Source organism: Propithecus coquereli, unplaced genomic scaffold (genome assembly GCF_000956105.1).
Source record: "Propithecus coquereli isolate 6110/MARCELLA unplaced genomic scaffold, Pcoq_1.0 Scaffold254, whole genome shotgun sequence".
NCBI lineage: Eukaryota > Metazoa > Chordata > Mammalia > Primates > Indriidae > Propithecus > Propithecus coquereli.
In genome coordinates, this window is record NW_012148108.1 from 2,351,114 (window position 1) to 2,374,874 (window position 23,761).

Consider the following 23,761-nt stretch of genomic DNA (forward strand, 5'->3'; position numbering starts at 1 on the left):
GATGTGAAATACGATATATATGCAGGACTCTTTAGAATGGTTACAGTTATTTAATGAAATTTACTTAACCATTTAAAATCAAATGATGAGGGGAAAAAAGTTCGGTGTCTAAAGAGCCAGGACACGCTTCGTTTTCCACTAAAAAAGAATAATAATAAATTAAAACACAAGGTTGCCATTGCAATGATTTAAGTAATCCCTCGGAAGGCCAGGCAGGAGATGTGCCTTTAAGTGCCACACCAAAAAGTCCTGTTTGGACTCACAGGTGAACTGTTGCAAAACTCAAGATCCACCTTCTCGCTTTCCAGACTGTATAAGCGCAGCCAAGTACGGGGGGCGGGGGGGAGCCGGGCATCCCAGAATCCTTGTGAATCTCGGCAGAAACCGCAGTGTGAGAAAGGTTTATAATTTTTGCCTTTGCAGCTAACTTTATTTTCTAACTTCTCTACGCACCTGGCGCAGAGTAGGTGTCTGGCGGATATTTGCAGAACAGATGAACGATTCATTCGGGAAGAAGGATGGAAGGAGGGCAAGAGGAAGGAAGGTATTGACTTTCAACAACAGGCGGGGACATTAGGCAGAGAAGACCACAGCGGCCAGGGGACACTCTCCGACAGGAAGTCCCCTCCACAGGCTGAGCCAACAGCAGATGAGGGAACAGCCCAACGAGAAGACATCTCCTCCTTCTCCATGCAAAGAAAGATGCGCCGTTCTTTTGGGAGGTCCAGACACCCTGGCCTTCTTTCTTCTCAAACCACCCAGACCTCCTCAACCTTAAGGCTTTGCACATGCTGTTCCCTCTGCATGCAAATCTTCCCAAACCTTTGCTTTGGTGGCTTCTTCTCTCCCTTAGCCCTCCCGGAAGACACCACTGTCTGATCGAAGAGGAGGTTTCCCCACTGCCCTCTGTTTTCTCTTCCTTCCTAGTACCTTCGTGGTCACAGTTGAAATGATAAATACACCTCTGTCCCCCTCTCTAGAGCAGCAGGAACCATGGCGGTCAGGTCCGCCTCTGTGTCCCCAGTGCCTAGGATGGTGCCTGGCACATAGTAGGTGCTCAGCAAATACCTGCAGAGCACAGTGACACTGCCCAGAGAGACGTGGACAGGGGAATGTGGTAGGAACCCAGCTCCCCCACAGGCTCTGCTCATGTCACTCACTGCTCCACACCTGTCCCACCCAGCCACACAGCAGCCCCGGCTGTTCCTTGGACACACCAAGCACAGTCCTGCCTCAGGGCCTTTGCACGTGCTATTCCCTTAGCCTGGAATTCTCTTGTCCAGATCTCCCCCACCAAGTCAGTGCTCAGATGTCCCCTTCTCAGCCAGGCTCCCTGCCCACCCTATGTGACATTACAGCCCCCCCATCCTGCTGTACCCCCTTTACTGGCTTCATTTTTCCACTAACGCACGTCACCGTTTCACACACTATGTCTTTGAATCATCTGTTTCTTGTGAGTCGCCCCCACCAGAATGGAAGCTCCGTGAGAGCAGAGTTTGAAATGTTTGTTGACTGCTGTAGCCCCAGCACTGGAATCAGGTGCAAATGCTGGTTCAATGTGGAATCAATGAGCCTCTGACATGCCTCCCTACCAGGTGTCGCCCGTGACTCTGTCCTTCCCAGACACAGTGCTGACTCCCACGCCACGCCCCTGCTCTCGCAGTTCCACTCGCTACGCGCCGTGCCCCTCACTCCCTGTTCGTTTATCTAACAGACGTCCATTAAGCACCGAGGCCAGGACCTAGCGCCCTTCACCAGAAGGTCCACGAAGCCTCCCTTGCTTGTATCACCTGCTCGTGATGCTTCCTTCTCAGAGCCTGGCTGTCTAGCCCACCTGCTCGGGGGGGCTCTTCCAGGCTGCTCCTAGAACCAGGTATGGTCCCCACAGCCTTTCATGTGCAGGCCACCGGGAGGTCGGTGTGCTGTCACCGCCACGACACGTGATGGCCCTGCTGGGCACCCTGCCTGGCAGAGCAGCGGGGAGCTGCCCTGGGCAGCTGGTGGGTGGTCCCGGAAGGGGTTCGGGGACCCAGGACACTTCTCAGCCCACTTCCCCGGAGAGATGGTGCCCCCTTGAGGCCCTAGAGACTGGACACTGGCCCAGCAGAGCCAGTTCCAAAGAATTCTCATAACGGGACCAACGTCTACACCTTTGCACCTGGGTTGGGTTAGCATCTCCCGGATGACAGGTAGGAGCAAAGCCCTGGCAGGGCTCCCTGGCGTCCCCTAGGAAGACCGGCCTGAAGCCTGGAGAGGACCTGCTCCTAAACCCCAGAGCCCGGAGAGACGAGAGGCAGGTCCACGAGGCCCTCCCGCTCCAGGCGCCGCGGCTTGTGCCCGCGTTTGCACGGAAAGCGTTCATCATGGCGTCGCAGAGTCGTGGAGCGGAAGGATTTGGACGGCAGCCTGAGAGGAGGGTGAGAGTGGGACGGGGACCGGAAAGGCACGGGCACCCCGGGAGCATAAGAGACGCCCACAGGACCCGGGCAGAGGCTCCCCTCACCCCCACAAGCAGAGGACGGGTGATGGCCTCCACTGACATCCCCAGGCCCTGGACTTAGAGGCACGTTAAGAGGAGAAATGATTCCTGTGTCAGAAACGTCAGAACAGGCCCCCACCCCCACCCTTTAGGATCCAAGTGCGGTAGAATCTTTGCAACTAACACAAGCGTGTCTGTCTCACAGCCCGGGACTGTCCGGCTGCCGTATCTGGCCGAGGACACCCCACTTGCAGCCAGGGTGCGGGTCAGTGCCAAGAGCCCAGTCCAAGGGCAGCATGTGCCCCCCCACGTCGCAGACGCAGGTGCCGTTTCGAGGACCCGGCATTGCCACCCACCTGCGGCTTGACCCTGGGCAAGTCAGACCCCCCTTTCCCCAGCAAAAGGCAGAGTGTCCTAAGAATTCAGTTAAACGGCATCTTTCGCACGAAAGCCCAGAGCCTGCCTGACGAGCACAAGATAAAGGCGAGAGGTTCGTTTCCGGGACCTGACCTTGGTTTCGAACTTCCCCCAGGACGATGGGATCTTGCCTCTCACTACGGCACCACTGGTGTGTTCCCCGCTTTTCACGAGAGGCTGGCACCGTGCCTTCCGTCGCAGATGTGGGTCCCCTCCGGTGAGGGAGGCCAGCCCAGACTTCCACCTTCTCCTCGGGGACAGCAAGTGTGGGAGTCACGTTCAACTCCCTTCCCCGCTCTCGGGTGACTCGTCGTGAATGGAAGGTCAGGGGTTCAACGCAGCAATTTTGTATTTCGTGCTTAAGTGTTAGACTCCTTTGAAACCAACAAGTGAGCATACAGCAGTGTGCAAAGTAGGCAAGTCTCTGATGTGTGTGTGTGTGTGTGTGTGTGTGTGTGTGTGTGTGTGTGTGTGTGTTTTAATTTGGAGTCGGAAACCTGAGAGATTATTGCTACTTTCGCTCTGCTTTTGTCTTGATACAACAGTCCCAAAGCATTTCTGTTCTCATTCACATCCTAGGATGCAGAAGGCACTGAATACTGTGAGAAAGAAGGAAAGGAAAGGAAAAGAAAGGAAAGTAAAGAAAAGGAAAGGAAAGGAGAGGGGAGGGGAGGGGAGGGGGGAGATGTAAGGAGGTAGAGGGAGGAGGGAGGGAGGGAGGAAGGAAGGAAGGAAGAGGAAGGAAGGAAGGAGGGAGGGAAGGAGGGAAGGAAGGGAGGAAGGAAGGAAAGGAAGGAAGGAAGGAGGGAAGGAGGGAAGGAAGGAAGGAAAGAAAGAAATACCTCCTTGGGGTCTCTGGCTTTGGCTCCAGGGAAAAGATGAAGAGCAAGCTCTGTCATGTCCCCACCAGGATTCCAGAACCAGGACGTGTGTGTGCATATATGTGTGTGTGCATACGTGTGTGTGTGTGTGTGACCTGGAAATCTGGTGCTACCATCTGATGGGCTGGAGTGAGAATGTTTGTTTAGTGAAGACTTAGACCCCACCCCCACCCCACACCTCCATAAACTCAGCCGACCCTTTAAAATGCATCTTCAGAAACATAGGAAATCAATCGCCCAATACGTATTGATCCCCAGGTAAATAACCCCGAAGACCAGCCAGGGAAACAAAGGAGGAACGACACTTCTCCACCCGGCTCTGCAAATGACTGATGCCTGTAGCTCTTGGTGGGGTTTCTATTTCTAAAATATTCAATAAAATGTATAAAACAAGTAATAATAGTATCTGGCCATTCGTTGGATAGCTGGTCTCTGGGTTCATTAATTAATCATTTTCTCTTTTAATCTGGGTGACCTTAGGAGGGAGAAAGAATTATTCCAGTTCTACTGATGAGAAAACTGAGGCTTCACGATAAAAACTCCCTGCTCATGAACACTCGTCAGTGGTGGGGCTGGGCGTGGGACGTGGTCCCGTCCGAGTGGTCCTGAACTGTCTCTGTCACTCTGTCACGCTGCTTAAAAACAAAACAAAAAGATACTGCAAGCTCTTCCTCATTTACAAACTTGATGTTTCCAGCTCAATGAAAGAAGCATCTTAATCATGAAGTGAGGTTGGAAACATCACTAAAAATTAAATTATGCAAAAACCGAACTTACAGATATTAATGCATCAAGCAACACGCATGTAGTATGTAACCCTCACAAAAAAAATAACGAGCAAAATAAAAAGAGTCCCCCTTTAGCCCCTCCTCCTTCAGGAGCAATGTACAGTAAGCGGAAGAATGTATAAAGTTTCCTCGTGTTAATCTAAAGGCTAACAGTTGGCTGATAATGGAGATTAATAACAAAAGGAGGGTGGCCTGGGCCCCCCGAGTCTAGCCACCGTTCGATCTGCCTACCTTCGAGATGGGAAATCACTGCCCGCTTAGGCACAGATTATCATACCATGACTTTGCATTGGACTCCGCAAAGCCCTCTGATTCCTGGAGAAGGAAGGCCTCCCTCCCCAGCCTCCCCAGGCTGCCTCGGCCCCAACACAGTGGCCTCCATGGGAGGCCAACCTCTCCAGAAGTGAGTCAAAGAGATAGACCCCCAACTCAGAAACTCTGTGCCGAGCAGTGACGCAGCTGTAAACCTCTCATCCTTTAGATCAACGAACAAATTATTTCATTGAAGGTGGTATATGGAGATCACACAAAAAAATACATGATTTTCATCTGAGCGATATTCTTATGCAAAGGGAGGAAAAGTTTCCTTAACAACAGACCCTTGTTGTCCCCGAGATCTACACAAGGACCTGTCATTTGTTCACCTGAGCAGCCAGACTCCCAACCTGTGCCTGCAAAAAGCATCTCGCAAGAGGACCTAGCTCTTGTCAACCTTCCGAGACACGAGGGACAACAAGGGGATCAAGTTGCTGTGTTGGCGAGATAAAAGGGCAGAACGTCAAAATGCAACCAGTGCTTCCGGAACGTTCTGAAGATGGCACATACTCTAATATCTGGAGTGTACTGCTTGACCTCACCAGACAGCCATCACCACAGCAGAAACACGCGGCCGGGCGCGGCACTCGCGTCCCTCCCCCCAAAAAGACAAGCCACATCGCCATCCGCTACATCCCAGGCACCGTCACGGGAAATGCCAAGCCGATGACCAGACCCCGGCTGAGGCCATCATTTGTCACGTACTTAGAAAGCCACCCTGTCTTCCTCGGGGTGGCAGCAGCTATTAAAGGTGGAAAATTGCTACCCTACATACAGCCTTAATACATTTTCAGATAATGCAAATGTTCGTGTCATCTTGTCTGTATGTCTTCTGCCTCCAAAGTATACCAGAGAGGAATTTTTTTAAAGGGACTAAAATTCCAATCTGCCCCCCACCCCCACCACTTTAACAAAAGCTTTTTCAAAATACTTTCAGGATGAGTGTGTGAAAGAGCTGAAAAGAAGGAAATTAGAGGTGGGGGGGGTGGGAGGTTGCTGAAACAAAACAAAAAACACACAGAAAATAAATATTAAGTTGTCAAATCAATGATCTCTGAAAAGAATTGCAGACGGAGCCGGCGTCTGGCTTTTTGCTTAAGAAATGGTGCGTGCAAAGTCCGTGAGGGCTCCAGGCAGGCCGTGGCTTCAGACCGCTCCCAGCTATAAGTCCTGAGTCCCCGGCAGGACCGAGAGAGAGGCCGGCGGGCACGGAGGCCGCCCTGCACTATCAGAGGAGGTTTCGGCTGCACAGATTAAGTCCTTTCATGTCAGCATGAGGCTGCTCTCCCCGCTCCCCGTGTTCCCTTCCCACACCACCACTTTCCCACCTTCTGAACTCGTCCTGGGCTGTGGGAAGGGGATCACCGCCCACCGGCACCGACCCTCCTTTGGGCGGCAACGTGGGTGGATGAAGTTTGTCAGATGCTACAGAAACCGAGCCCCGAGTTTAATTAGCAGATCCAGCCACGCTCCATCAGCGAGATGCCCCCTGCTCCGGGCAGATTTCAGGCTGCCGAAGTAGCCACTTGGCATCGGCAGATCACAACCCCCAAACTGGGAGCCCTGGCCCGAGGAAGCGATATAATTAAAGCACTTTAGCCGCAATTTCAATAAGACTTCCCACCCCCTTCAATAGGCTCCATATAAATGACGGCCTTTCTGTGATAATTTGGAAGGCTTTGCCTTATTTGATTTTAATAGATTTTGATAGAGAATTAGAATTTTAGAAAAATAACAACAACAAAAAATGTTTATGCCACTCTTTTTTCCATCGTCAATAAGGGATACATTTTTCTAGATATTTTGAAAGATAAAATTAAATATCGAGCTATTCCAAGAGATTAAATTTTATCTGTCATATCTATGTGGTCTGTGATCTGTTTGCCTTCTCTACAGTTACTCCTTAGCTGATACAAAGTTTTTAAATACTTTCTCCGTCTGGAGAACAAATTTACAACAATGTATATGTTCTCAAAGTAGCAAGTTCCGGTTTAGGATGTTTAACTTCCATTTTAAAGGCAAGTTGACATTATTTGGAAGCTTGATTTTGTTTCCAGTGCTAAGGCTCATACAGGGTGGTAGGAGCACAAACAAGGCCAGAGACGTGAGCCTCCTAGACCAACGCAGCTGGCTTCCCATCCCATGTCCGCCACGCCGCAGCCATGTGGCTGCAACAAGTTGTCACACCCCTCAGCCTGCCCACGGGGGAAGCCCAGCTGAGAGATGTCCTTCCCTGAGCTGTTGAAAGAATTCAACCAGATAATGCACCCCAGGTGCAGAACTCGGGCCCCGCGTGGGGCGCGCACCCAACAGTGGCCACGGCAGGTGGCCACGTTGCAGCGACCTCTGTGCCCCTACCCTGAAATGCCCCAGACACTTCCCCTTCAAGAGCCTGGAAACCACACGCAGAAATGTCCACTGGGCTAGAGCAAACTCCCGAGAGCCCTGCAGTTTAGCCCTTCCGTGAACCAAAATCCTGTCCAAATCTGTGGGAATGACATGGGAATCTCAGAAATGCAAGTGAGACTATCATTATAATTAAGGCTGAATGTGCATTTCTGTGATTAATCTCGATTTTAGGGACTCTATGGGTTGGCTTTTACGACCTAAATAGAGCTACTTCATCATGTGTGCGTCTATATAATTTGGTAACAAAGCAACAAAAAGGCCAAAAAACAAGAAAAAAAAAAGTGAGGGGGGCTGATGGTCTCAAAAGCACAGCAAGAGTGCAGTGTGGTCTGAAGCGGCGGAGAGGTGGCCGGCTAGCACCTGGCTGCAGAGCCAGCAGGGGGAGGGAGGAGGGAAGCCCACCTTGCTAATCAAAGCCCCACCCAAACACGGCTCAGGTAATCGAAGCTGTAATGCCTTGATAGAAAACTCTTGGGTTAATGTCAGCTCAAGCCTACGGTGATCATTTCTTCCACGTCAAAGCAGCACTTAATTTTCTCATTGCAGAGCCACAGACTAAGCATAGGTAAGTAGAGGAGAGGGGAACCTCACCACCTGATTCTCCCTCCTGCATCTCTTCGTGCCTTCCAAGCTTCTACGCTACCTTCCTGCCACCACCCCCCTGGAGGCTCCCATCCACCCCAAAAAGCGCTGGCTTGGTCTCTGCCAGCCTCCAATCCCGGTGCCAGGGCACCGGGAACGAGCTCCAGGACTGAGTGTGCCCTTCTGGAAACAGGAGGGATGGGGTCCCATCCTGGACCCCCCACCTACCCCTCTCATTGCCTCAGTTTCCCTTCCTGAATACAGTACCTGCCCTCACAGGGAAGTTGCGAAGCACCTGTAGCCCTGCCTGCCGCATAGTGGTGGCTCAGAAATGAACGACTACCATCACCTGCGGGCAGAGCGCCCAGCCTCTGCGCCCTCTCAGGGCCTGAGACCGAGGCTTCCACTACATGGCTGGCATGTCACAGCCAGGGGCCAGGGACACAGCTCTGACCCCCAGAGCCACTTCCAGGGGATAACTGATATAAAAGCAGAGCTCTTTTACTGCGGAAATTCTCCCATGGGTCTTCCCCCATTTGGTGCAGGGCCCAACCTCCTGGTCCCACAGGGCACTGGGACGTGCCTGTCTCCCCACCAGTTTGTGTGCTCCCCGAAGCCAGGGTGGGACCAAGGCTGACCTCCTATATCCCCGGGGAGGCCCAGGACAAGGCCTGGCACAAGCAGTGTGAGAAATGAACTTGATACCCCCAGGGGATGTACAGAAACGTCTGGATACATTTTTGATTGTCATAGTTGGGGGTATGACTGGCGTGTCGTAGGCAGAGGTCAGGGATGCTCCCAAACAGCCTACGATGCACAGCACAGACCCCCACGCGTGCCCTGGTCTGGAGAAATGACGTCCAGGTCAGGCTGCTAAATTCCACCCAAGGCCTCACACGTAACCTGAATATTGTCTCTTAGGGAAAATAAGCCCCATCTACGGCAGGTTCAGAGCATACAAACAACCAAGTACTTGACACTCTCTGCAGTAGCAAAAACTCCAGTATAAGAGAAATACCAAAGATCTACCACGATTTTTAAAAGTGAAAGCTGGGTGCAGATCCTGAAGCAGCCAACAGAGCCAGCTAAAACCAGCCCTTGTCCCAGGGGCAGACCGTAACAGACGCCTCTGGATGGCAGAAGCCGGCCAGGGAAGGCCCCGCCCCTGCCCCAGGCACTGCCAGGGCCCGGCCCAGGTGGCTTGCAGCAAGGCCCACCTCCCGGCGGCAGTGGCTTCCATCCATGTCTGCCTTGATTTGAGGGAGAAAAAGAAGAGGCTCTGGGAAAGAGGCCTGTTCTCCAGGGTCTGTATCCCGAGGATACATGTTCCCTTGCATTTTCTGACCCCTTAGTTTATTTCAGCGCCAAGCCCTCCACCAAACATGTCCACGTACAGACTCACTCATCTACCCTAGGTGGTGAGAAGGAAATCATCTCAGAACACGTACTTCTAGCAGGCAGCACAGTTCCCCAGTACAGGCAAGCAGGTGTGCGCACACACACACACACAGCCCAACACCCTCACTGCAACCCCCTGGCTTAGCTCATTCTGACTGCACACACGACCTGCTCACTCCTCTGATGACCCTCCCTGCCACCAAGAGCAACAGCACAGTGGCCAGAAAAGTCTAGACTTGAACCACCAATCCCTCTCCTTGGCAAAAGGCCTCCCCTCCCAACAACTCCCGACCACGTGCCACATAAAATGCACAGGTGAGCCCAGCCAACCAGGCAGGGCCTTCCCTCCCCCACCTCCTCGTGGGACTTGCTCCCTTCCCTCCAACCCCACTGCAGCCTCAGCCCTACCCTGCCATCATGCCCTGGAGGGGATAAGAGTGCAGAGCAGGTGTGAGTTCATAAAGGAAGCCCCCCAGCTCGCAAGTCCCTGCTAATAGAGAGGCTTCTCCCAATGTGAGTGGACTTTTGCCTTGACTTAGCCTCCAAAATCCAGCCTTCACAGCCTGAGAGACGGCTTCGGGCCACCTGACACCAGTGTCCTTCTAGGCCAAATCTAGGCGTCACCTGGAGACTGGCCTGCCCTGCTCTAGGTCTTGCAGACCTGCTGGGTGGGGGGCTTCTCAGCGCGGACAAAATCTGACCTGTAGAAAACTCACTTCTGTTTTTAAATTTGCATTGAGTCTCACTTTAAATAATGTTGAGAACAAAATGCAAGCTGATATTTCAGCTTACTTAAAAGGCTTATTAAAAACACTAAATCCAAAGATGTTAAAAGCTATAATTGTCCTCATTCAAACTGGAAAAATAAATCTATTTGCTTTCTTCTTTTATGATACTCTTCTTTTAAAAAAAAAAAAAATAAGTTCATCTATATTCTCATGAGCATCGTTGCTGTCTTTTCTCCCCCTCCATTCAAGGCACTTTAAAAACACCTGTGCCATTCATAGCCAACTTCTGAGCAAAAGGCAGCCACGTTTGGAGAAGGCTGTTTCACTCTGATTTCCTGACGCCAGAGATACGCTCATCTTGCTCAAAGAGTAAGATGGAGTTCAGAGTTCAAGTGAACGGGCTCATGGATTTTATAGGTCTGAGCTGATGGAAATTTCTTTGGTTACCTAAGGCAGAGCAAACAACCTAATCGGTCAGCTTTTTGGGGCTCATCGGGCAATGATGCCACATCTCAGCACTGCCTTTGGCGCCCCGTGAGCAACTGTGGTTAGAACGGCTGCACCTCCTGGCCGCCTCCCCATCCTCTCCTATGATGGGGGTTATTGGCCTCTGGCTTGGACCAGAGCAGCGTGACTGTTGCTGCCTGCCTGCCCTAAGTCTTCCGTGAAGACAGCCCGGCCAGCAGTTAAGTTGCTGAGTTGTGAGGATCTGAAGCCTACTCAGAAGTTAACCACTCCAGGCGCAGAACGAGATGGGTTTTCAGAGCACTGGTCCAAGAGAATGCAAATTTATTGCAAGCGTTTTCTCCAGGTTTACCATAATGACCATTTATGTCTCCAGGAACTGTTTCCCTGAACCCAGTTTAGGGTTGAAAGCATTTTAGAGACTTTCCCTGCAGATGACATATGAGCTACTAACCTTTATTCATGTGCCCAGATGTTAAATTCATTTTCATCACATTTATGCAAATTTCATTTGAACAGTAAATCAAAAGAAATCTTAAATCATTGTACACTATTTAAAAATCAACACTAAATCCGGTTTACTTGCAGTGACATTAACATAAAGTCACAGCTAAGGGACTCAAGGTGGAAGGCAAATGTCATAATCATTTCTTTCATGCAACGGTGGCAGAGAGACCCAGAGTCCTGGCCACGCATCAGATTCAACTGTCTCCGCAGTGGTCACAACTATATTTACGTTTTACCAGATTAAGGGTATTCTGGAAATTAAAATCTCCTAAAAGTTTTCCAAACTTTGGAAAAACAGAGGTCCCACGGTCCAGGGACCTGCCATCCCTGACAGTGTCTGGGGCCGAGGAAGAGAAAGTCCAAAGGCAGGGCCCAGTGGTGGCACTTCTGGCAGCTGGTTTCCTCCCCAGCGGGGGGACAGGTTAATTCCTAGGGCCCTGGCAGCCCTGCATTTGTTAGGGAGCTGGACGTGGGCGCTATCATAACCCAGCAAATCAGCCAGGCGGCTAATGGTGGGATCAGGAGACGTTTGCACTCTGCTATCAGAATGACATCATAACCCAAGCAGCCTCAGCCAGAAGCCCTAGGCTCTCGCGGAGCAGAGGCCAGAGGGCTGCGGGGGCGCCCCCCTGCGACTCCCTGGGCTGAAGACCTGTCCCCTGCCCCTTCCAGGCCGGGTGGGGGGCCCAGCCCCCAGCAAGTTCCCAGGCTGGGCCCAGCAAACAGGAACTAACTAAGGTTACAGGCTTCCTCCGAGCCCATCCACTTTCCCCCCAGATTCTGAACACTGTAAATAATAATAATAATAATAGATTATGTATTTGAATAAAATGCGAGATACCAGTAAAACCACTTCCCTCATCAGCCAACTGCTGGTGTTTTATAAATGCAGCTACCTCTTCGCTGTAGAATGTAGGACGTTTCCAACAGAATTCTCAATCTTTTGGTGACCCTGTCTCGAGCAAAGCAGCTCTGCTCTCTCTCTGCTTGGAGCAGCAGAAATAGAGGATGCCGAGGGGACCGGGGCGAGCCAAGGGAAAAGCCCTTCCTGCTCCTGGTGGCTTTTCTTTCTCTTTTAAAAGCACAGCCGCGCGCGCACACAGACACACAGACACACACGCACACACACACACGCACGCACGCACACACAAACCCCAGGATAATGGGGCAGGCATCGGGCCACAGGCTGCATCCGCGGCGGCACCACCAGCGGCCGGCCCGCTCCTCCCGGCTCTGCCCGGCACCGCGGCCCGGCCCGGCTCCCGCCCGGCTCCCGCCCGGCGCTGGTTGCCCGACTCCGCCGCGCCCCCAAAGACCGCCTCCCGAGTCTCGTACCGGCACACGCGCGGCCCGAACACCTCACCTGGCCCGGAAAGTCGGAGGACAGAGGGAAAAAGTTGCGCGGGCAGCAGCCGGCAGCGCGGGAGCAGCCCTGCCCGAGGCCGCCGCGCCGCGGCTCCCGCACCTCGCCCGCCGGCCGTGCGCGCTGACCCCGGGGCGCGCCGAGGCCGCGCCAGGCACTTACTTGGCACTTGCTTTTGAGCGTGCAGGTCGTCGCGGTTTTCGCTTGGGGTTTCAAACAAGTTTCAGGGAGAAAGAAGGAGGCCAAAAAAAAAAAAAAAATCCAATTATGCAAATGGCTCCGGACCGGGAGGCGCGCGCGCCGGGTCTGCCGCCGCTACTGTCCGAGTTCCCGGAGCGGCCCCGGCCGGGCAGATGTACCGGGGCCCGCGTCACGGCTGCGCCGGGTCCCGCCGCCGGAGCATCCCGAAGTTCACTGAAGCGGTAACGTCCGCCTTCCCGGCGACCCTCCGCGCGCGGGTTCGCTGTTCCACCCTCCGCCTGGACCCGGGCGGGGCGGGGGCCCCCGCGCCTCTCCGCCTCCCCTCCCTCGCTCCCCCTTTCGCTCTCTCCGTCTCCCCCTTGCCTCCCCTCGCTCTCCGCAAGTGGCCTGCCTTCCCCTGCGCGAACAATGAACAAAGATGCGAGTGATGGAAAGATCGCCCCCTCCCAACCCCAGCGGCGAGCGAAGCCGGCCTTAAAGTAGAAATCCAGTTGCCGAACCGGACTGGGAACGCAGACCGCCGTCCCCGGGCCGGCCTCCCTCCCGCACACACGCACGCACACGCACGCGCGCGCACCCCACCCCGAGTCACCTAAGCCCTGGCTGGAGCCGGGGGGCGCCGAGGTCGGGGCGCGCGGAGCTGCCCGGATCGCCGGGGACGCCGGAGGGGGCGGCGCGCGCGATCCGGCCCCGCTCGCTTCCCGCGCGCTCCCCCGACCCCCTCCCCGCGTCTACACCGGCCCGCCGGCCCGGAGCAGCCCGCTCCGGCTGCCCGGCCGGATGCGCTCAGCAAACGCGGCCCCTGTCGGATTTCCGCTAAACTACACCGTGGCGGCGGCGGCGCGGCCGGGGGAAGGCGCGGCGGGGACCCGAGGCCGGCGCCGCGCGCCCGCTGCCCGCCCGGAGCCCGGGCCCCGCGCTCCCTCCGAGCGCCCCGGGCCGGGTTTTCCGCTCCGGCGTAGACGCCGGCGGCGGGCGGATCCATCTCCTGCCGGGCGCCGGGAGACACAACCGTATCCGCAAACAAAACCCGGCCACCGTGCCACCCGCGCGGCGGGGACCGCGCCCTGCTCCTCCCCGGCCCCCACCCCGCGCCCGTCCTGCACCTAACCCGGCACCGGGACGCGGCGCGCGGAGGCGGACGGCGGGACGGCTCAGTGCAGACGCGAAAAGGAGGGGACTCAACTTTCCACCTGTCCCCAAAGGAAGCCCCGCAGGAGTTTCCCCGGCGGAGCTCAGGGTGGGGGACAGGCCCTCTGCGCCGCCGGTGCCTCTGTTCCCCAACTTCCCGGCGCCTGCGTCTCACCTTCCCTGACTTCACCCACGTCCATCTATACGCAAATATCTATATTTTACATTATTTGCAAAACTGCAACAGATGGGCGCGTGAGATCTGGACACTTTCCTACTCACCAAAGCTCCCCCCCCCTTTTTTTTTTTTGCCTAAAATACACCCTGAGTCCCGCCCACGACTATTTTCCTCAATTCATCTTCGAAAAATAATGTCTGGAACCAAACGGAAAGGCTTATCAGCAAAGATCCTTCTCGCCCCAGGCGTACATCTGGGCTGGGGGCGCGTCCCCAAGCCCTCTGCGTCCCCCGCGTTGCGGGGCGCCCGCTCCCTCCCCCGACCCGCCTGGTCCTCCAGCCCGGACTGGCCGGCTCGGACGCCCCCCTAACCTGTTACTTATTTATTATTTATTGTTATCTTTGGCCCCGGCCTGGTTTCTCCCCCCGCCCCCCGGGCCGGGCGGCTGGGACAGGTGCTGCGGACGCCGCCCGCGCTTGCAGGCGCCCCGGCCTTGCCCGGGGTCGCGGCTTCGGACCCCGGTGGCACCTCGGGCCCTGCGGAGTCCCCGGCCTGCGCGTCGCCGGGCCCCGGGGCACAGGAGGCGACGAGCACACAAAATGGCAGGGCTCGGCGGCGCGCGGGCCCGCGAGGGCGACACTGTAAGCATCAGCTAACTTTGATTTCTAAAGAAGGTTACGAATTGCCCTGTCCTCCCCGGGCGGAGGGGCCGGGGTCCCGCGGCGAGCGGGGAAGGAGGGCGGAGCGCGCGGGGGGAGCCCGGGTCCCGCGCAGAAGGGAAAATGGGAAAAGTCACTTGAGCAGAAGTTTGCGCCGCCCCGGCCTCCCCGCCCCCGCCGGGCCCGCAGCCCCCAGACCCTTTCGAAAGTTTCCGGGGCGCAGAGCGGCTCGCGGGGCGCGCGGGGCGCGGGCGGGACCCGGGGCGGGGAGGGAGCGGGTTCCGCGGGGCCGGGACGCGGCTCCAAGTAACGGTCCCGGGACCGCGGGGCTGGGACGCGGCGGCGGCCCGGGCGCGGGTCCCGCCGGGCGCCGAAGTTCCCCAGCGCCCTGGGGCGCGGGCCGCGCTCCGGCTCCCCCGCTCGCTCTCCCGGCGGCTGACAGCTCCTGTCGCCCACGTCACCGCCGCGGGTATTTAATGAGACCGTATTTTGTGATCGCGGCGGGGCGAGCAGGAGCCGGGCGCAGGCCTCGCTCGGCGCGCGGGGGAGGGGCAGGGGCCGGGGGCCACGCCGCGTCCAAACTCACTTGGCCGCCTCGGCGCGCCGGGGACCCCCCACCGCGCGCCCCCCACCGCGCGCCCCCACCTTGGTCGTCCTCACCTGAAACCCCCAGGCGCGGGCGTCGGGCGCAAACTCGGGCACGGCGGCGGAGCGTTGGAAAAGATTGTGTTCAATGAATAATGAAACACGTCCACATGATTGACTTGATCATTTTCCGGGGCCGAGGGGGGACGTGCGCCCTGCTCGCGCGCCCGGCTCGCCCACCCGGCTGCGCCCCCCGCCAGCTGCTCGCGCCGGGCCGGGCCGGGGCGGGCTCGGCGGTCCGCGGCCTCCGTCCGGAGTCGCCCGGGTCACCCGCGCCCCGCGCCCGCCCCGCGCCCGCCCCGGGCCCGGCCGGCCTCCCCCTCTCCGGTGGGTGGAATGCATTGTACCGTTAAGACGCTCGCCATTGTCGCCCTGGCATCACTCACAGCCGCTGGATAGGTCTTGCGGCATTTAGCTTTGATGAGCCGGAGAGCGAACCCCTGATAAAATAATCTACAAAGAATGGTGTGTGATCGTCCATTTTTCCTCCGTCTGGCAACTAAGAAACCATTTAACACGGCGCAGCTTGCGGCTGACCTTGAGCTCGTGTAAACACACTTATTAAAATCTATCTGTCCTCCAAGAGCTGCATTCTGATTGTCACACTCGTTACCGAGACATCCATCAGCCCCTCCAGCTCGTCGCTACTTTGCATTCCTGCCTTGGACTGGGGGATTTTTTATCCGGAGAGGCAGAGCGAGATTGCAGCGGATGGAGAGGGGTGGGGGGGGGACGCGGACCCGGGAGAGGAGAGGCAGAGAGAGGCGTCGTTCTTACCTGCTCCTGAAACTATTTAAAGTCTTGTTTCCTTTTTGGAGAGAGAGAGAGGAAAGGAAAAAAAAACTCCCGGGTGCATCTCGGTGGACAGCGGGACGCGGAGAGTCATCCACAGCCCGGGCGTTTAAGGGAGTCATCAGCGATCAAGTGACGTTGATCCGCGCTGTAACCTTGTGGCGTATTTAATGTAAATAAGGCAGTTATGTTGCCAACCGCGCGGTGCGAGCGCAGAGAGGTCCTCAGCCTCGCCTCCCTCGCCTGCCATTAGAGGCGACTTTATTTACAGACACTATTTAGGAGATCATGATGCTTCTAAAACAATACTAGTGCCAAATGATTATGAAAATATGATTTTAATTAATCACGTAGTAGGCAAGGAAATTAGCATACGGTAATTAAACTTGGAGAGAAACGTCACGCAGGTTTCTCTGCCTTATGGGTCCGGCACAGTCATCAGGCGGTGGGGCTCCAGGACTTCATTATCGAGCAAAATAACTTTTGCCAGGCAACTTTGCAAGGCTGGCCCCCGCCCCCCCAAAGGCAGACGTTTGGGTAGATAAAATGTCAGCCGAGGTATCAAGGTGGGGAACAGTGAGCCAGGCGCGAGGTTGGGTTTCTCCAAAGCGAGACAGGGGGGCGAGGAAGGAGGGGGGGAGGCTGAATAATGCAATTATGGATTCTCTGTCCTGGAGTTGACAAAAGCTGGTGCCTCAAAAGCCTCTTTGTTATGGGATTATATAATGATCCTGGTGTCATTACGGGGAGAAAAGATTCAGTAATAATAATAATAGTAAAAGAAGTATCCAGAGACACCAGTGAGGAGCTCGTTGGGAAGAAAAGCCTCGCATGTGACATTGGGCGTGTTAATAGCAGAAAGACGGGATCCGAAAGAGTTGATAAATAAGGAAGGAGACAGGGAGAGAGAAAGAGAGAGAGAGAGAGAGAAAGAGACAGAGAGAGAGAGAGAGGCCTGTGTTGAACACGATTAAGAAGCGAGGGAGACAGATTGATTATTCAAAACGCCAAGCCACAGGGACACTTAAACACTGATCCAGGTGAGACCTGCTCCAGCCTGCCTGCCGGACCGAGCTCCCCCAAGATGACCAGCGGGTTTTAAGCCGGGGCAGCACAAGGCACCGAAAGCGAAGACACAGAAAGAGCCTCAGACCCTATCACAACCCCTCCAGGGGAGGAGCCACCCAATTGCAAACCACCAGGGGCAGAGGCGGCCCAGCGCAGAAAACTTCGTATGCGGGGAGCCACCCAGCAGCCGGGGTTGGGGGCGCAGGTAGCAACCAGAAGATGCAGCTGCTCCTGCCCCGGGGCCTTGCACCTGGCCGCTGGTGGTCCTCCTGTCCCCACCGTCAGTGGGCACCTGAGACCCAGCACTCATTCTCTCTGTGTCTGTCTCTCTTAATCTCTACAGGAGTGGGGGTGGGGGTGAGAAAAGAATCCATTTTCCCCAACCTGCTAGTCCTATAAGATTCTTAAAGTCTGCTCAAATATCTGCATTGGTGTTTTAAAAAAAAAAAAAAATCCTCTTCCTACCCAAAAAAGTTTAGGAATTCAGTCCTCATTTTCCAATCTGATGTGTCTGAAATTCTCTTCGAACAAATTCCAAAATACAAGGGTTTTTTTTTCTTTCTTGTATAGAAATTAGCATTGCAATCACATCAATGATATCACTGTCTCTATGGGAATGATAGCCCGAGCGGTGGGGTGTGCTTTATTTCCAGTCTTCCTGGATCAACTGATTATACTCTGTCATCTTTTGAACCTGTTATTGTAAGTCAAGTGATTCTTTATAAGTGACAGCTTGGACAAAGAGGCAAGCAGGGCCGAGCAGGTCGAAAGGAAGTGGCCATATGGACTTGGAGAAAAGACACTTTCTCCCCGGCAGAATGGGGGTGGCGGTCGCCCTTTAACCCTCCAGCCACCGCCCCCGCCTGGGCCGTGGCGGCTTGGAGCTGAGCCCGATGCTTGGCAGCATCCAGCAGGCCTGGCCCGGACAGCGGCCTCCAGCCCCCGATGCCCCTTCCAGGCTGGGAGGCACCAGGTGCGCTCCGCCCTCCCCGTGCGTCCCAGCAGGGCCGCGCGCCCCTTGCAGCCTGGGGACCTCAGCCAGGGCGCTGCCTCCCAGGGCCGCCTAGGTTGCATGGCCCAGCGGGGGGACCGGCGGGTGGTAGCTGCTCACCCACCCGGGATGGAGCTGTGGACGGGAGGGACGGGGCTCGCGGCGCCCCCTGTCGACGCGATGCCCTCGCGTTCCTGGGGACTCGCGCCCGCGGAGCTGGGGCTCCCAGACCCCTCTGGTTGCGCTTGGGGGTGGGGGTCCGCGCAGGGGTGGAAGGCGCTGGCCAAGGAACAGAGGCCAGTTGTCCTCCCCAAGCCGAGACTCGGAGCCACCCTGAGTCCCACTAGAACAGGACGGTAGCCGGAGACCCTCCACCAGCCCCGCCCCACCCTGTGTGTCCTGTGGCCACTTGCACAATCCGTGGCTCTCCGTGCTTCTTCCCTTATCCAGGATTTCCTGGCGTCCTTCCCTGGCTCAGGCCCTACGGAGTACTGTCTCCTCCTCTTTCTCAGACTCTGAAATACTTGTCACCGCTCCTGCCCAGCCTGGCCAGGGCTGCACCTGTGGCCGGACTTGGGGGTACAGGAGTCCTGCGCTCCCGTCCCCATGGACGACTCCACCTGCAGCCACTCCCCACCTGGGGAGCTCTGACCAGCCCTTCGCTCCTGCGGCATCCTCCAGGTAGCTCCAGCCATTCGATTTCTTGAAGCTGATGACAGTCATTTGGAACCCGGATTGATGGGTGTGGTGGGTGGCATCTGGGGTCAAAAATCAAGGCCGTGAGAGCAGCTGGAAGCAATGCCAAGAGGACCTGTATCAGCACCCCATAATGTGTCCCACCACTCAATGTGCCCACTTTGCAGGTAACACTTCTCCCTCCAATGGCTTTGCTCCGACCTCTGTCATTGGCTTCTCCAAGGCGACAGCCATTCAGAAAACGTCACCGAAATCCTACTTTGGCATTGCACTTCCTGTCACAACACTCGTTTTATTTTTGTGTGTACGTTGCTCTTCTTTTCCCTTCTCTCTCCTCCGTTCCTTGTAATTCTGCCTCCCCGCCCCACAGTACAGCAGGTCCTCGAATGATGTCCTTTCCTTCAGCGTTGTTCGGTTAAGACACTGATGAGAAAATCGCTGTTACGGTTTTGTTCTGGGCCACTGTCTGCAAGAGCCATGTTGCCGGGGCCACTGTCTGCATGGAGCTTGCACTTTCTCCCCATGTCTCGTGGGTTTTCTCCAGACACCCGGGTTTCCTCCCACACCCCAGAGAGGTGCAATTAGGCTCACGGGCATGTCACAGTGGTCCCCTGTGCGTGAGTGGAGGTGAGGATGTGAGAACACCCTTCCAGGTGACTGCATCCTGTCTAGGATGTGCTTTTGCTCTTGTGCCCCAAGCAGCCGGGAGAGGCCTCGGCTACTCACGACCCTCAACTAGAACAACTGGGCTGCAAAATGAGTGAATGAATGAACACAAATTATTGTAAAATAAAAATTCATAGGCCGGGCGCGGTGGCTCACGCCTGTAATCCTAGCACTCTGGGAGGCTGAGGTGGGTGGATCGTTCGAGCTCAGGAGTTCGAGACCAGCCTGAGCAAGAGCAAGACCCCGTCTCTACTAAAAATAGAAAGAAATTAGCTGGACAATTAAAATATATATATAGAAAAAAAATTAGCCGGGCATGGTGGCACATGCCTGTAGTCCCAGCTACTCAGGAGGCTGAGGCAGGAGGATCACTTGAGCCCACAAGTTTCAGGTTGCTGTGAGCTAGGCTGATGCCACGGCACTCTAGCCCAGGCAACAGAGTGAGACTCTGACTCAAAAAAAAAAAAAAATTCATAGAGGGTTATCATACAAATGCATAACCACCACCAATGCAGTACTAGAGCCCTCTGCAAGCCTCCATATTTGTTATTGGTTGGTTTCCAACCTCATGGTTCCAGCCTCACTGGTTCACCAAACACTGGGCACATAATTATCTGACTTTTTATTAGTCTTTCTTAAATGTATGTGTAGCTTACATTTATTTCAATGTTTAATATTCAAAGTGTTTGGGGTCTTTGTGTAGAAGTTTGGTGATGTTTTGTGGCCAGAAATAAGCCGTAGAACCCTTGTTTATATAAACCCTTGATATAAATTGATATAAACCCTTGTTTATATCAATTAGCCCGCGGTAAAACTGGTTTTGTTACACATTGTTTCTCTTACATCACGGTTTCCAGGAATCTATCGACAATGCTAACCGAGGACTTACTGTACAGACAGATCTAAAACTAGCCACGAAGGTGGCCATTATCTGTGACCAAAAGAGTGAAACATGGCGGAAGGTGCCCAGGAAGGCTGCTCTGGTCTGGCGTGGAAGAAGGACCAGGACACTTGTGAATACAGGGGCCAACTTCCCTCTCCCCCTGCCTCAGTTTCCCCTCCATAGAAAGAAAACCTCCAACTGTGTGTAAAGCCCCTCTGACCACTCAGAGTCAGTGGTTTTAGGACCATGGTGACCCGTTCATGGCCGCCTTCTTCACGCAGAAGACAGACGTCCGACGTGTAGAGGGCCCAGTGCATAACCTCCCAAAGCCTCCCCTGAGAGCAGGGTTGGGGGCAGGAGCCCTCAGAGGTGGAAGGCGATTCCTGAATAAGGAGAAATCGGGGGAGAATCTGACCTCTTTGGCTATTCTGTCACCGACTACTGGTCCCAGACTCACAGTGCTGCTGTCCCACAAACTTAAAAACTTTTTTTTTTAAAAAATAAACGCAATACGTCTCTTCTGGCTTTTCCAACAGAGGGAGGAAGTCACAGCATAGTGACACCGCTGTCCCGGCAGAGCACGCACCTTCTCCCGGCAGCAGCACCTGCCTCCCCGTTCCCACCCTGAGGGCGTCTGGGTGGGGCTCCTGCCTCAGGTTCCAGCCAATCAAGGTGTCATCACAACCCTCTGGACGCTGTGATTGGTTCAGAAACAGGCAGGTGACCTAAGCTGGTCCAATCAGAATAAATCTCGGATTTTGTTTTTTAACAGGTGCTAGGGGAAAGGTTGAACTGCTGGAGAATGGTAGTGTCCGTCCCCACGCGGGGAGACCAGAGCGGAGAGCTGTCGGGGACCATCGAGAGGAGACTGAGAGCAGTGCCAACAGCACTGATGTAGGGACAGAGATGGAGAAATGGTCCTGCTCCCCGAGCATGAGCGCTAGGTCCAGCCAGCTCTGAAGCTGGCGCCGCCCTGCACCCTTCTGTTTTGGAAGCAAATTTCCTTTAACTTAATTCAGTTTGCTTTGGGTTTGCCGTCGCTTGCCGCAGAATGAGACCCGATCTACTTAGCACCTGACCAGAATAAGGCACACCTGGGCCAGGAACCAGAGTGCTCAAAAACAAGATGGGAGCCAGGGGGTGCAAAAAGCAAAGCATGCCCCCCCCCCACCCCGTGCTCCCTCCAGAGAATGAGCAAAGAACTTAGCAGAATCCTCTTAAAGCTACAGGTGTGCCTCGCTTGCAAAATAGCTCTGTGCCAGAAAAGATGTTTGTAAATTAAATTTTTGTAAATTGAATCCGATTTGCTGCACTGGGAGAGCTGGTTATTTAAGGCATCTCGACAGACAACGTCTTTTGTAAAATGAACGGTCATGTTCTGAAATGACAAATTAGTGGTAATGTATTTATCATTCTAATGTTCCTATATCGGGCTTTATTTTAAAGCAGGGCCAACCTGGGTGTCTTCGTGGCGCCATTGTGTTAGTCAAAGGCCAAGACAACGTGCTGAGTGCTATTTGACACAGTCACAAATACACATCATGCCTGTTTCCTTGCAAGACTGTGGAACTTTCCTGAGTGGATACAGAAGCATCAGCTCTGGGCTCTGTAGTATCTGGGAAAAGCCATGAAGCTTTTCATTCTGACTTTTTGGCCAGAATGTGGCCTGTGCTTTGTTTGCCTGCAGAGGAGAAGGCAGTTAAATGGGCCACAGTAAGTTCTAAATTTGGGGGACTGTTTACATGTTGAAACAAAGTATCGAGTTATGAAAGGCAACTGCTGGTAGGGCTGGGAGAGTGAACTCCCTTAAGCTGTTGATGGCTCCGATACCCCTTCCCACGCTGTAGATGTATGTGCCCGTCCTACAGCACACAGCCACGACCTCGCTGGCCCCTGCGTTTCCAAAGTTCCAATTTTCAGCCCCGATTTTACCTCGGGAAGAGGTAAAAATCTTATTTGCCACTAGAAACAAAAGGCAGCAAATATTGGGAAAATGCAGTTTTTCAGAAAAGGTTACACCTGGTCTTAGGCTCATAGATGGAACCGGGTCTACCTGGGTTTAGCAGAATCATTGAGAACCATCTCCGGGGCTTACCTGGGTAGATACGGAGCTTTATCACCTTGCAGGCAGCCTCTCTCTACAAGGTAGCAGCTGGAAAACAAATGAGAATGACAAAGTTAAGGCAAAAACAAGTCCCCTTCTCTGTCCGGTACCTGAGAGCCCCGTGACACAGACCACTCCAGTACAGAGACTTCCCGGGGCCTCGCACGGTGTAGACCACAGAGCTCAGGGTGGGCGGTGGGCTGGACTCCTGGGAAGAATCACCACTTATGCCAACTTTGTTTTAAATCCCGATTCTACCAAAGGGCTTAGGAGTCTCATGGATTTGGGGGAACCAGAAAGGAAAGACTTGGGGCAAAGGGGTACATGCTGAGTGTCAAATCTGTGTGGATGGTAAAGGGGGGCAAAGTGGAATTAGGGGGTGCAGTGTGGGGAGGTGGGAGGGTGGCTCCCCGGGGAACTTGTGTTCCTCGAGAGTCTCTGGTCGGCCGGAACTGCACCCGCAGTTCTGGGGTACTCCGGACCCCATGAACACTCCGGAATCCCCAAGGGGGTTCTGTAGTCTGTGCGTAGGAGGGTCAGCCGGCAGGGTGGGGTCCAGCCTCTGGCACCGACGGCTATGGGAAGGTAAGTACGGAACCACACCGGGGACCAAGAGCAAATGTTCCCATTTGGGTGAGCGTTTGAGATGCCGTCTTGTCCAGCCCCCTCATGTGACTCTCAGAGTCCAGAACTGAGGCCTTTCCTTGGCTGCAGCTGCTTTTTCGGGGATACGATCGAAGCCTTTGTTTGTGGGAGCCCCTCTCCACCCAAGGCTGAAAACGTCCAAGCGGGAAGACCCCAAACAGGATTCATTACCAGACCCTGGGCCCACCCCAATCCTTGGCACAGTACGGAGATTAGGAAACATTGATGAAACTAATCAAGAAACTGACAACTCATACCTAACAATTACATTTAATTCATGCTGCATGCCACGCTTTTTAAAGCACTTTGCCTTTATTGACTAACTGAATGAATGAATGAACATACATACATACATTCACACACATGTGAGCAGCATTACTTAAAGTGTGTTGCCACTGCTAGAAATTAGTTGCAACCTTTAAAAATTAACGGTAATTTTCTACGATACAAAGTAACCCCTGATGCGCATTGAAGAATAATTAGAAAACATAGTAATGTACAAAGACAACGATCATATTTCCCTTAATCTCACCCTGATAGCCTTTTGCGTTGTTTCTTCCAAGCATTTTTCTGTACATACCAATTTTTTTTTTTTTTTTTGCAAACTTCAAATCATTTTGTATAAACAATTTCGTGTCCTGCTTTTGTCCTCTAACCTTGTAGCACAAGGTATTTCCCCAGGTCATTAAATATGCTTTGAAAACATGATTTTATAGCTACATAATGTTCCATCAAATGCATGCAACATAATTCATTTAAACAACCTTATT

The 23,761-nt window shown here is 54.2% G+C and overlaps 1 protein-coding gene across 1 annotated transcript in view; it reads right to left on the reverse strand.

Annotated features, from left to right (window-relative positions):
• ZNF536 (zinc finger protein 536) overlaps positions 1–12,617 on the reverse strand; it is a 329,829-nt gene extending 317,212 nt beyond the window's left edge. Inside the window, exon 1 of the mRNA XM_012647019.1 lies at positions 12,495–12,617. The gene's annotated coding sequence lies outside the window, so the exon portion shown is untranslated. The remainder of the gene's footprint in view (positions 1–12,494) is intronic.
• Between the last annotated feature and the right edge of the window lie 11,144 nt (positions 12,618–23,761).